The 12671-nt window shown below is 43.0% G+C and overlaps 1 protein-coding gene across 8 annotated transcripts in view; it reads left to right on the top strand.

The window, feature by feature from the left end:
• Window positions 1-12671, top strand: part of LOC144678904 (thyroid hormone receptor beta) — a 252321-nt gene that overhangs the window by 149287 nt on the left and 90363 nt on the right. The window lies entirely within an intron of this gene.

Below are 12671 nucleotides of genomic sequence, written 5' to 3'. Positions count from 1 at the left end.
TATGCAGTATTTATTTTTGGTTAGACCACTTTTTTGTGGCATAAAAATCTCAGCCACCATGTCTATTTAGGTGCCAACAAGCTTTGTAATCTGGAGTTATGGTTGTCATTACTGTTGAGGTTAGAGCTTCTTGGACACTAATTCTCTGTCCATGGTTCTAACTTACCAGACAGCGTGTGCCTTTTCAGAACCAGGAGTTCTACGTCTTCATTCTACACAATTCTTGCCACTATTGTTAGTCATAACAATTATTTACTCAAAGTGGTGAGAATGTTGGACTCCCTGCCACATGCATTTTAGTAGAGACTAAGTAAACACATTTCGGTAAAAACGAATATGGATATGTTGTTAGAATGAGATGACGTAAGCTGGAGGGAGGCTTGTGTGGAGCATGAACATTGGCATAGACTTGATTGGGACAAGTGACCTGTTTCTGTGCCATACAATTCTATTTAATTCTATGAATCTGTTTCCACCTCTCTTTCAAGCAGTGTATCCCAAATCACAATTCACTGTATTTTTTTTTTAAAGTTTCATCATGTCACCTCTGGTTCCCTTGCCAATCATCTTAAAATTTGTGCCTTCTGGTTACAGATCTTTCTGAGACTAGAAAGTTTATCTTATTTACTGTATCAAAGCAATTGGTGGTTTTGAACATCTTTATCAAATCTCCTCTTAACCTTCTCTGATCTAAGGAGAACAGGACTAGTTTCTCCAGTCTCTCCACATAAATGAAGTCCCTCGTCGCTGGTACAATACCAATAAATCTCTTCTGCACCCTTTCCAGGACCTTGACATCACCCCTAAAGTCTACTGCCCAGAGCTGAAAACCATATTCAAGCTGAGGTCTAACTAGCGTATTATAAAGGGTTAGCATAAATGGGTTTTTTTTAATTCTATTCCTCAATTAGTAAAAGCCAAGGATCACTTGCTTTTTTAACCACTTTCTCAACTCATCATGCCACCTTCAAAGATTTGTGTACTACATCCCTAAGTGCCTCTCTTCCTGCACCCGCTTTAAAAATTATATTGTTTAGTTCATATTGCCTCTTCTCATTCTTCCTACCAGAATATATCACTTTATACCTGTCGGTATTAAATTTCATCTGCCGTGTGTAAGCCCATTTCACCAGCCTGTCTATGTCCGCCTGAAGGCTGTTGCTATCAGTCTCATTGTTTACTACTTTTCCAACATTCGTATCGCTTGCAACATTGAAATTATGCCCTGCATATCCAAGTCCATGTCATTCATATATATCAAAGAGGAGTGGTATTAATGCTTACCCATAAGAAACACTGCTGCATAGCTCCCTCCAGTCTTAAAAATAACCTTTCGCCACTATCTCTGCTTTCTGTTCCAATTTTGTATCCATGTTATAATTGTTCTTTTAACTCCATGGGCCTTAATTTTGCTAACAAGTTCACTAAATGGTACTTTTTTAAAAGTCTATATCGGGGTCAAAATAATCTTTTTCTCGAGGGCTCTTTTTGAGAAAAACAAACTTAGCTTAATTTTGTCAAGACTACCTTTTGATTTTCACACGAGGAGTTCCTTAGTACTTTGATATTTTCTTTCAAATTTGGATTCTAAATACAATTCCAATTTACAATGATAAACTGAGATCAGGTTCAGCTTAAATTTAACTATTTGACACAATGAAACAGAAGTTAGACAGGCATAAGAAACAGTTTATGTAAGTTAGTAACGGATCAAATGAATTTCTGCATGGTTCATCATGGTAACATACACCATATCTCTGGAGACCTTAGTGTGGCTTATGCAGCTTTATATCACTCATGAATAATTGAATCAAACATTCGGATAGGAAGCTGCAGAATATGGAATTTGGGAATTGGAATATACAATCAGAAAAATAATAAGCTCAGCTGGTATGAATGAAGTCAGTCACAACTGGAATAAATTTGCTGTACAGTACCTTTCCCACTGTGCAAACTACTATGCAAATATATCACATCATAAGGGTCAAAACATTCAAACTATTGAAAGGAGGCTACCTGCATACAGGAGGGCCCTGGTCTGCTTTCAGGGTTCTGCTGTGTGGCAGTGTCACCTCCCTTGGCCTGTGAAGCTGGAGCTGCTCGAGACACAAGAAGAGGGGATTTGAATGGGGTGGGCACTCCCGGAGTCACCTGGGTGGATGGCCCTGGGGTGTTGAGTTGCTGGTGGTCCACCCTATGGGTGCCTGATGGCCCCTGGCTGATTTCTTGAGGCGAAAGGGAAGCTGCAGTGAGATCGAGCTGCCCTGCACCCCTCTTGCGTACAGACTGTTGGAAGCCAACTATGGTGTCAGCCCGCACAGCAGTGCAGGACCAGTGTCCTGGACCTGGGTCACCATGGCAGCTGCCATCCTACCAGTGTTGACCTTGGTGCATTGGCATGCCATCACTATCACCTCAGGCTGAAGGTGGACCGACTCCTCCATCGTGCCTTGCAATCTGAGGAGAGCAGCAGACATCACTTCCTAATGTTCCCAAGCTTGCCTTTGCAGCTTAAACAACTGAAGTATGACGAAGTCCAAAATCTCATCCTCTGACTCGGACTCAGCAGATTTCTGGCCTCCAGCAGTCCTCCAACTGCTGGATACCTGGGAAGTCCCTGCTGCCGCCTGCCTATGGATCAGACAGTGTGATCTGCTCACCAGATTGTGATCCTGAGGCTACTCTAAAGCTAGGTCCCACTGAGATGTGTGTCTCTGTGTGGGTGGAGGATGTGGGTGTGCGCTGTGACAGGTCTTCAATGAAGGTGCCTTGAGATTCCTCTTCAGAGGTTTCTTCGGGGCTTGATTGGAGGCCCTGGGTCGTGGACTCCATCAGCAGTTTCCCAGATGTGCCTGCGAAAGCAAGGGGAGACAATTAATGCATGGTGGAGGACTGCGGCACAAGGGAACTCACTCACAGTATGGATGTCGCACTGCTGGATCCTCCCTTGGTAGAGCACTGCCAACCTCACCATCAACACAGGACCAGTCCAGATCTTCGCCGGTCAGCTGTATGAGGGCTTTGATTCCAGGCATTCCTCCACCAGTCTGCAACCTCTCCCTCTTGTTGTGTGCCAGCTTGTCCTGCATAAATACAGTTGGAGAGAGTGTAAGCAGGATGCCTGCCAGGCCAGATGATAAGTATGCCTGGCATGTGCTCACAAGAGGTGAACGGTCCCATGGATGGGACGAGGACAATTAAGGTGTGGATGAGAGAGTGAATGGCGATGTCCCTCGAACTGGCAGTGAGTGAGGGCCCTGTGGAGGTGTGATGGGTTTATGAATTTGAGAGTGTGTGAGTTGAGAGTGATGAGAAGAGTGACTTACCCTAGTGGAATGCAGGAGATCATTCATCCTTTTGCAGCACTGGGTGGCTGTCCTATTTTGCAGGGCATTGGTTCTGACCACCACTGCCACCACCTCCCTAGTCGGATTGGTTATGTTGCTGCCCCTCCTGCACCCAGAGCCGGGCTTAGAGGACATCACTGTGGGCCTCTACGGCATCCAAAAGGCACTTGGGGGAAGCATCTCTAAACCAGGGGGCTGCAATTTGTTTACCTTTTGGGGCCAAGTCTTCTGTGCAGCAGTCCTGGGCTGTAAGCACTGAGGGGTGTGAATGCAGCTGCACTTTAAGTATGGCATCCAGCATGAGGAAGCAGCAAGGTGACTGTGTGGTGGGTAAATTGGAGCCTGCCTGCCTTCGAAATGGCATGTTTCCCAGGAATGTGTGATTAATAAGGCGGGTTTGGGATGATACGGCGTGAAAAGTCGCCACTGTGGCCAGCAGGTAAAGCACCCTTTTTCCCGCCCACTACCGCACTTGGTGCAAATCTGGGGTGATTCCGCCTCCAGTCTTTGATTTCTTTGCAGGCTATTTGTGAGGTTTTGAGGATAAATCCACCCACCACCCCAGCGGTAGTCAGTTTCAACGCCCTGCAAAAGAGGACAGCCACCCAGTGCCTCGAGAAGATGAATGATGATCTCCGTTCCACCAGGATAAGTCACTCTTCTCATCACTCTCAACTCACACATTTTAATTTGAACCTTGGTCCATATACATAACATCAATCACTACCCTTATCAACCCACTCAGTTACTTCATCAGATAGTTTGATCAAGTTAGTCAAAATGATTTGCCTTTAACAAATCCATGCTGATTTTCATTTATTAGCCCATACTTCTCAAAATGCCAATTAATTTTCTCCTGCATTGGTGTGTCTCAAAATTTCTCCACCGAGTTCAGCTCATTGGTCTGCAGTTTCCGTGTTTATCCCTCTCCCTTGTTGTAATTTATCGTTTAACTTCAGGCCTAAACCTTCACCACCCACATGCTGATCAACAAGCTTTTCCATAATAAAAACATAAAATGCTAGAAATACTCAGCAGGGTCAGGCAGCATCTGTGGAGATAAACGCAGATGCATTTCCATAACAAGGCGAAGGATGTCCTTTCTAATTGAGGAAACATTTCACCCTGAATATTAGGCAGTGAACTGGCCCCACTGCTTCTTTTCAGTTGAAACCTATGCAAGACATCACTTTAAATTAGATTGTTCCAATGTTAGATTGGTAAAGAAATCTTACAGTTGGTCATAAATAATATTTAGGAATTAATGCCAATACAGCACTTTTCTATTGTAAAATGGTATAATTTATCATTGAAGTCTATTCTACAGTAAAATTAGAAATCAGTGTTGTTGTAAAGACGTTTGTTAGAATTGATGAGTGAAAGTGACATCAGTTCGAAATTCCATTTGAATTTGTATACGTGACACTGAGTTAGGCCTTTCTAGTGTTAAAGGTGTCCCGCCGTCTGACATACAATAGCTGCTATTTTGTAGTGTGTGTACTGCCATATGATTGTACAGTGTAGCTGTCAGGTTTTTACATATCTACATTTACAAAGTCTATGAGGGGGAAGGGCGAGCCCAATGGGGGCAATGGGGAAGGAAGGCTGTGGAATGGCAGTGAGGAGGAAGGGTGAACACAAGTGGGCCTTTCTGGGGTCGCCCTCTAACCTCTTGTTGCAGCAAGCGTGAAAAGGAATCTGCTTAGAAAGAAAGGAGCAAGACCTCCTTGCGATGAAAGCCACTTAAAGCCAATGGTTTCTTTAGCACTGTTGGGGCTACTCAGAACTCAGTGACTTCACATCACAGTCACTGCATCACAGGAGTAACACAAGAGTAACACATAGGAAATTAAAATTTGGGAATGCAGGCAATAGTGAAGGAGGCACAGCTGTATCATATATGGCATTCCATCAATAAAGGTCTGTCATGCATTCACCAGATTTGACATTCCTAATGGGCCAAAGGGCATCTGCTCATTGACCATAAGCAACTGATTGGTCATTAATATGCCGCATCAGAGATTGGAGCACAGAGCTAGGCTGAATCACTCATCTCAATTAAACCTTAGCATCCCATGCAGGGCTCAAGATGTTACATATCTGCGATGCCATCTTGGTCACCACGATGTGTGTGCTAGTGTCTCAGGGGCAAGGCAGCATCAGCCACCATGCAAGTAGGGCAGGAAAAACTATGGACCCTCATAGTATCCATACGTTTCATCTTCTGAGCTTCACTTTCTTGCCCCTTGAATCTTCAATGTTTCCTTTCAGAGAGAAGGCAAAAGCACATATGGATCCAGGGCTCAATGCTGCCTTTGTCAGGGCCCTAATGCAATGGAGGAGGCAAAGAAGGGAAAAGGAACACTGCACGCAGCTCCAGCAGGAGACCACACCTGAGGAACATGGTCAAGCGGAGCTAGAGCATGAACAGGAGGGTCAGGAGGAGAGACCAAGAGAATGGAGGTGACTCCCCAGACCTCTATTTTAAAAGAAAAATATTTTCCAAAATATTAGATACATTATTAGTTTCATGACAGTTGTGCCCTTCACAATCTGGCAATGCAAAGAGGTGGCCCCCTGCCAGAGGATGAACTGGAGGAGGATGAGAGCTCATCGGAGGATGAAGATCCAGAGGCCCAGGAACCTCCAGAGGCTGCTGAGAGTCAGTATGAGTGCGATCACGCCATGGAAGAAGGAACATGTAAGAGACATGCCTGTGATACTTCAATTGCTGACAGGTTCCAGGAAGAGTAAAGTTAAGTGAGGGCATATGGCCACATCTCTCTAGCCCTCAATGGCATTCCCTTTCGTCTCAGAGGATGTCCAACCACTTGCAGCGAGAACGAGTCCTGGATTCACACTTGCATGTCCTGGCCTCATGAACCGTCAGACCATGATCTTTGCTTTGGTCCATGGGGCCCTGTGAGTGAGCTCACTCTGAGAACTGAGAACCCACTTAGGAACAAGAGCGATGTGAGAGAAGACTTGAAGCCTTTGCCACCATATAATGATACAAACACTGCTGCGACTGAGATGTAGACATGCCTGGGGATCTCCTCCTTCCGTGCATGTTTTGTCTTCTGCCTCTACCACATGCCGCTAGAATATCAGTGCTGATGAGCTACCCTCACTCAATGATGTTCCTTGAGGAAGAAGAGTTAGAAACGCTTACATCACACACTTAAAATAAAGATTTAGACACATTAGACACAAGGGTGCAGAGACTAGTACAACTGAGGTTGACGTCACAGGAATGTGAATCTCACATGGGACACTATCACTGAGTGGGAGGAAGGCTAAACCTCGACATAAGAGGATTCCAATGTCCAAATTTACAATGCCTTCAGTTGCCAAGAACATTCACATAACCATCAAATGTATTCACAAAAGTGTAATTTCTTTAAATGTATAGCACACCCATGATCCAAAAATGACATCAAAATTTTTTAAACTTTCCTAACCCTATTGCTATGCCTGGGTGCAGCCCCAACATCCACAGTAGAGGTGGAGGCAGCCTGCTGACTGCTAGGTCCTGATGTCTGTGATGACCTTGGCAGATGTCCCCTGGTGGCCCAAGGCTTGAAGGACCCAAGCCTGATGAGGATTATCTGCTCAGGGGCAGAAACACCCTCGGTAGCCTGAGCAGCTGAAGTGGATGGGGTCACAGGCAGAGGAGACTGTGAGCAGTTATACACCCTTGGAGTGTTCTGAAAGGAAGCCCCTGGGATGTCTGGCTGATGCTTATCCTCCCTATGGGTGCCCGAGGGCCCTGCCCTGACTCCTGTAGATGATGGTGCGCCTGGAGGGAGGTCAAGGTGCCTTGTCTCCGTGTTGCCTACATCTTGATGGTGCCTACCAGGGTGTGTGGCCATGGAGTGGCAAATCTGGCAACAGGGTCTCCATGGTAGTCGCCAACCTTCCCATCGTGACCTCAAGGTGCTCGCGTGTCAGAGCCACAACATCAGACATAAAGTGGACAGACTCCTCCATCGTTCACTCTAGTCTGATGAATGACTATTGAATCTCTGCCTGATGTTCCGCCGCTGCCTTTTTCATCTCCAGCATTGAGATGGCGGCCACTTCCAGAGGCTTATCACCTGACTCAGACTGAGTGGGTGGTTGGTCTCCAGCAGCCCTTCAAGTGCTGGAGACCTGGGCTGTCCCTGCCTCTGACTGCTGTGGAGATGTGTCAGTGAGGTGTTCTCCAGAAAGTGAACCCGAGCCTAATCTATTGCTTTGCTCCACTGACGTGTATGTACCTGAGCTGGTGGAGGGCACGTATGAGTGCAGTGACGGTTCTTCCAGAGCTTCCTCTTCGGATGTAGTCTGGGGGCTTGGACTGGTGCTAGGCTGCCTTGTGGGCCTTGATCTGCTTGTGCCTAGAAAATAGAGTTTCAGTTAATGAGCATGAGCTATGTATAAGAATACATGTGAGTCACTGTGATTGTCAGGATTTGATGAAGTAATGGAGCTGTGATCCATACTAGGTTTCTGGGAGAGGCCGATCTCCCCTTCCCCACAGGAGCAATCCCTGTCCCCCACTTCCATCTCGGCTGCAGCCTCCTCAAACTCACTGAGGGCAATAATGTCGGCCGTCCCTCCCTCGGTCTGTGCTCTGTCACATCTGTTGTGCGCCAGCTTGGCCTGTATGAAGAAGAAAGAAAGGCATGTGATGACAAGGGATGGAGCAGAGGTTGGGTAAGATGCATGTATTATGACACAGTCGATGGTAAAGGCTGAGTTGTTTAAATCCCAGACGGAAACTTGAAACAACTGTAAACTATTTTTGCACGTTGTATGTTTCGAGATGCAGACTTTGAATTCAGTAGTAATAAGACCACCAAGTCTCAAGAGGTTTTTAATAAAACTAAATTAAACAGTTATTAATACAAAGACCGTAAACACATACATATGTCTACAAAAGTACTACTATAATAAGTACAAAAATCCCCCAATTAATCTGATTTTCAGTTGCACCCTCATTAAGGCACCACTAAATTTCATAGATTTAAAGAGACAACTGGCAAAGCACACCCTGGACAGTCACATTCAAAGTTAGTTTCTTTCAGCTCTGTGTCCTTGCAGACAGCAAGTTGAGGCTTACGGGCTGGAGGTTTCTCACGCTTTTTGGATCTTAAAATGCTTCTCCCTTACACACAATCTCCTTTTTTCTTCATATATATATATATGTATATATAATATAATTTCTCTTTAAATGTCAATTTTCATTGTATCACTAGGCTTTTATCTTTACCTCTTTTAATAACATCCTTTCATCCCTCCAATTTTATTAGTAAGCTGAAAAAAAAACACATTGCTTGGCATCTTCTAGCTAGGTGTAAGATTTCACCCGTAGTCTTGAATGGTTTCTTTTAACAAATGCAAATTTACACTTTATCTTCTACCCTGCTTATGTTTACCTAATTAACATATCAAAGCTACTATACATCAGCTAGCTGATTTTAATCCAATTAAAATGTAGACACAGACCCCACTAGAACTCTATTTTAAAAAATAACTTCCAATAACTTTATAGTCTTTAATATCTCTTTATGTGTGTAGCGAATCCTCCCCAGAGGGGCCAGAGAAGGAGCATGAGCAACATGATAGATTGGTTCGTGGTGATGTGAAAGTCTGCATGAGAGGATGAGTGTTGATATGTATCCCCCGCTAATGGATGTGTGAGATCCCTCAAGAGAGTAGCCGTTTAAGTACATGATGCCATGGTAAGAGTTTGATATTGGAAGGTGTTGAAGGGTGACTTATCCTGGCAGAGCGGTTGAGATCATTCATCCTCTTCCTGCACCGGATGGCATTTCAGGTGCAATTGCCAGCTGCGCTGACCTGCTCTGTGATGGCCTCCCAGGCCGGAGATGTGAGGCTGTTGTGCTTCCTGGAGCTATCCCTAGGATACAGGACATGCCTGTGCACCCGCACTCCTCTGAACAAGGCCTGGAGGGCTTGGCGGGTGAAGCAGGATACTGCCTTCTTGAGACTTTTGACTGCCTTCTTGTGGCTGGAAAACTTCTCTGCACATGTCCTGAAGACTGGTGGGCTGGAGAGGGTGAGATTATGTGTTGGACTGGTGTTTTAATGTGGCGCCTGGACCTTCGACCCTGCCAGCTGATGACGGGCAGACAAATCAGCTCCTATCCCACTAGGTGATTCGGCCCAATACTTGTCTGTGCATAAGTAATGAGCTTTCAAGTGCAGAATTGCGCGCGAGTTCCCGCCATTCCTGCCAGCGGGATGAGCGCTGCCGAAACCACTCGCCACCTCAAAATTCACCCGTTAACTCTGTTTCTCTCCACAGATGCTGCCTGACGTAAGTATTTCCAGCATTTTCTGTTTCTAATTTCAGATTTCTAGCATCTGAAATATTTTGCTTTTGAGCTATAATAATTGTTTGCTATGTTTCTAAATGTTTGTTTCGGATAGATTGTGATCGCTTGTCAGGATTGTTTTTTTTTTTAGCCATTTATCCAATAGATGTTGTTGGGGATAGGGATGAAAATGGGGTAGTGGCTTTCAATGTTGGGTTATTTAAGCACATCGTTTGCTCAGTCTGTCTTCAAAAACAAATAAGGAAATGCGCTTGTGAAAGAAGTAAGGACCCAGTTCCGGTTACAATAGGATGGAATTGTGATGCACATTTTATAAAAATAGACGCAAGGTAATGTGAGATTACTTATGGAAAAGACCAATGCTACTGATCCCAAAAAGACCTGAGTTTGTAATAATTGCCTTATAATTTGTTTCATGTCCTATAAGCATTTAGGTGACCTACTTCTGCAGGTATCACTCTTAAGATGGCTACAAGGAGCATATGGGAACATTCTATGACTTCTTTCTCCTGCTCACTGCCACTTCCCTCCACCCCCTGTCTTTTATTCCACTACTCAATTTTGTCCCCCCAATTTTTCTGCTCCTCCCATGCCAGACAATTTTTCACCCAAACCAAGTTGAATTACCTAACTTCCCTTCACTTCTGCCTAACAATTGTGATGCAGATCAAGTCAGTAACAACTGAATGGAAAAAATCAGATCTGCCTGGAACCATTCCTCCTTTCCATGTTAACATACATTATCAACTTCACAACCTTTTGTCACTGGAGTTTATTATAGCCTTAGAGCAACATTTTAACAAATTGAGAAAGTCCAGGAAGAATCAAACAAGGAGCAGCTTCTGTGTTTAACATCTACGAAGATGAATACGGCACTGCTCCAAGTGAAACAGTTCCACTCGATGTTAATGAATTTCCACTTCCAGCATTATTTAAGCAGCTCATTTTTTGTTTGAAAAGCTTTAGTGTAATTTATGCATAATTAATTTAATTGCATATGCTGTCAGGTTGATGATTTTTTTTAGTTGGCTCAACTTTTGATCAAACTTCACACAAAGCACTGATTGCTAATTGGTAAAAGAAACAGATGTATTCAAGGGGCAAAACAATTACTTCAATTTTGTTTTAAGTCAACCTTTTGCATAGAAAGCATACCTTCGCCAGATATTGTGTTTGGTAAAATCTAATCCATAGCGAATCCAGTCTGATGACAGCCTACTGAGATGAAAAATGAATTTCTCTCAACACACATATATGACATAAACATTAGCAAAAGGAAAAGAGTGGACAGTAGCTTCTGATTAGATGTTAAAAATACATGAGTGATAAGCTGATTTCCTCTCCTCATCATTAAAGCTACTTTAAGTACAAAATTTAAATACCATCCATATCAAGCAGTTAGTAAATCAGTAAGATTTAGACAGATTAATCATGGGGATAAACATGTTTTATGACACCTATTGACTGACTGACTAGGAATGTCATATTTAATCATTCTTTTTATTTTTAACTTCAATCATTTGTGTTGCCATGCTCATTAAAAGGTTTCAAGCTTAATCGCTACAGTGACTATAGTTCACTTGGATTTACTAGAGAAGATTATTGAGGACATTAACAACAGAAAACTTAAATACTTAATCGTTATAGTACAAAGAATGTTGTTCTAAATCCTTTTGCATACTTAATGCGCTTCATTTTGAAATCCAGTCAAACTTCATTGCTACAAGCAGCACTATCAAGTATTTTTTCCCCTAGCCCTGAACAGAGCTTCTTTGGAATCTGATATTTTAATTTAATTTGTATGACATCAAAAATTCTGAAGTATAGCCTCAGCACTAGTTGTTTATGGAAAAATGCTAAATGATAAGAGGTCCAAACCTTAAGGTGAACTCTAAATGACTAGGATTATTTTGTCAGTTGCTAGGATACTAATAATTACTTTGAATAGTGCAGTAAATTTGCAGTATAGCAATATCTGCAAGTATTTTTTGATAGATTTCCCATATTGTGAAGCAGAATGAGGGAATTCTAAGGCCTCTTTGCATGTGGTTGCATATTTCTGGGTAGCTGTATTAAAATTTTATTTAGCTGTCCTAAGATCTGGTGCACTGAACACAGTTAAGTACATTTTATCATTTCTTCCCTCTGTATCTTCCAACACAAGAGAACAAATTTGTCCCAATTAGTTATTTGTGGACACCTTGTGTGACAACAGGCTTGCCAGCTGTAACTACTCATAAAGTCAATAAGGAGATGCTACTGACACAAAGAAACGATTAAGAAACTGTACTAGAGCAGAGACATGAACATTGAGGACAGCTGCCTATTCCATATCCAGTGCAATAAATGTTTAATGCGCCACAACAGCTTTCTTATAGGATTTTTTTTGGTAGAGAATTCTGAATTACTACTGTATTTATTTCAGAGCGTGAAAGAAGTGGTGAGGTAATGTAAAAGCAAAAAACTGCGGATGCTGGAAATCCAAAACAAAAACAAAAATACCTGGAAAAACTCAGCAGGTCTGGCAGTATCTGCGGAGAGGAGCACAGTTAACGTTTCGAGTCCTAATGAACCTTCAACAGGACTAAGTAAAAATAGAAGAGAGGTAAACCAGCTTATATTTCACCTCTCTTCTATTTTTACTTAGTTCTGTTGAAGGGTCATTCGGACTCGAAACGTTAACTGTGCTCCTCTCCGCAGATGCTGCCAGACCTGCTGAGTTTTTCCAGGTATTTCTGTTTTTGTGAGGTAATGTAAGCTGTACAGCAAAACCTAATCAAAATTCTGTCCAAAAAGAGTATAGGTTGCATATATTTACAGTGTGAGATATTTATCATTTATCAATCATTGACCATATTTCAAAGATACCTTGCTATCAATAAAACCAGGATGATGGTTAAGAGTATGGGTGATTTTATAATAAATTTCAATGAAGTTTTGTGAGCCCAGATTTGAATTATATTTTCCCTGCAGCTTTTTA

This window comes from Cetorhinus maximus, chromosome 3 (genome assembly GCF_964194155.1).
Source record: "Cetorhinus maximus chromosome 3, sCetMax3.hap1.1, whole genome shotgun sequence".
In the NCBI taxonomy this organism is placed as follows: Eukaryota; Metazoa; Chordata; class Chondrichthyes; order Lamniformes; family Cetorhinidae; genus Cetorhinus; species Cetorhinus maximus.
The sequence above is the reverse complement of the archived record's forward strand: the minus strand, read 5'-3'. Positions and strand labels throughout refer to the sequence as shown.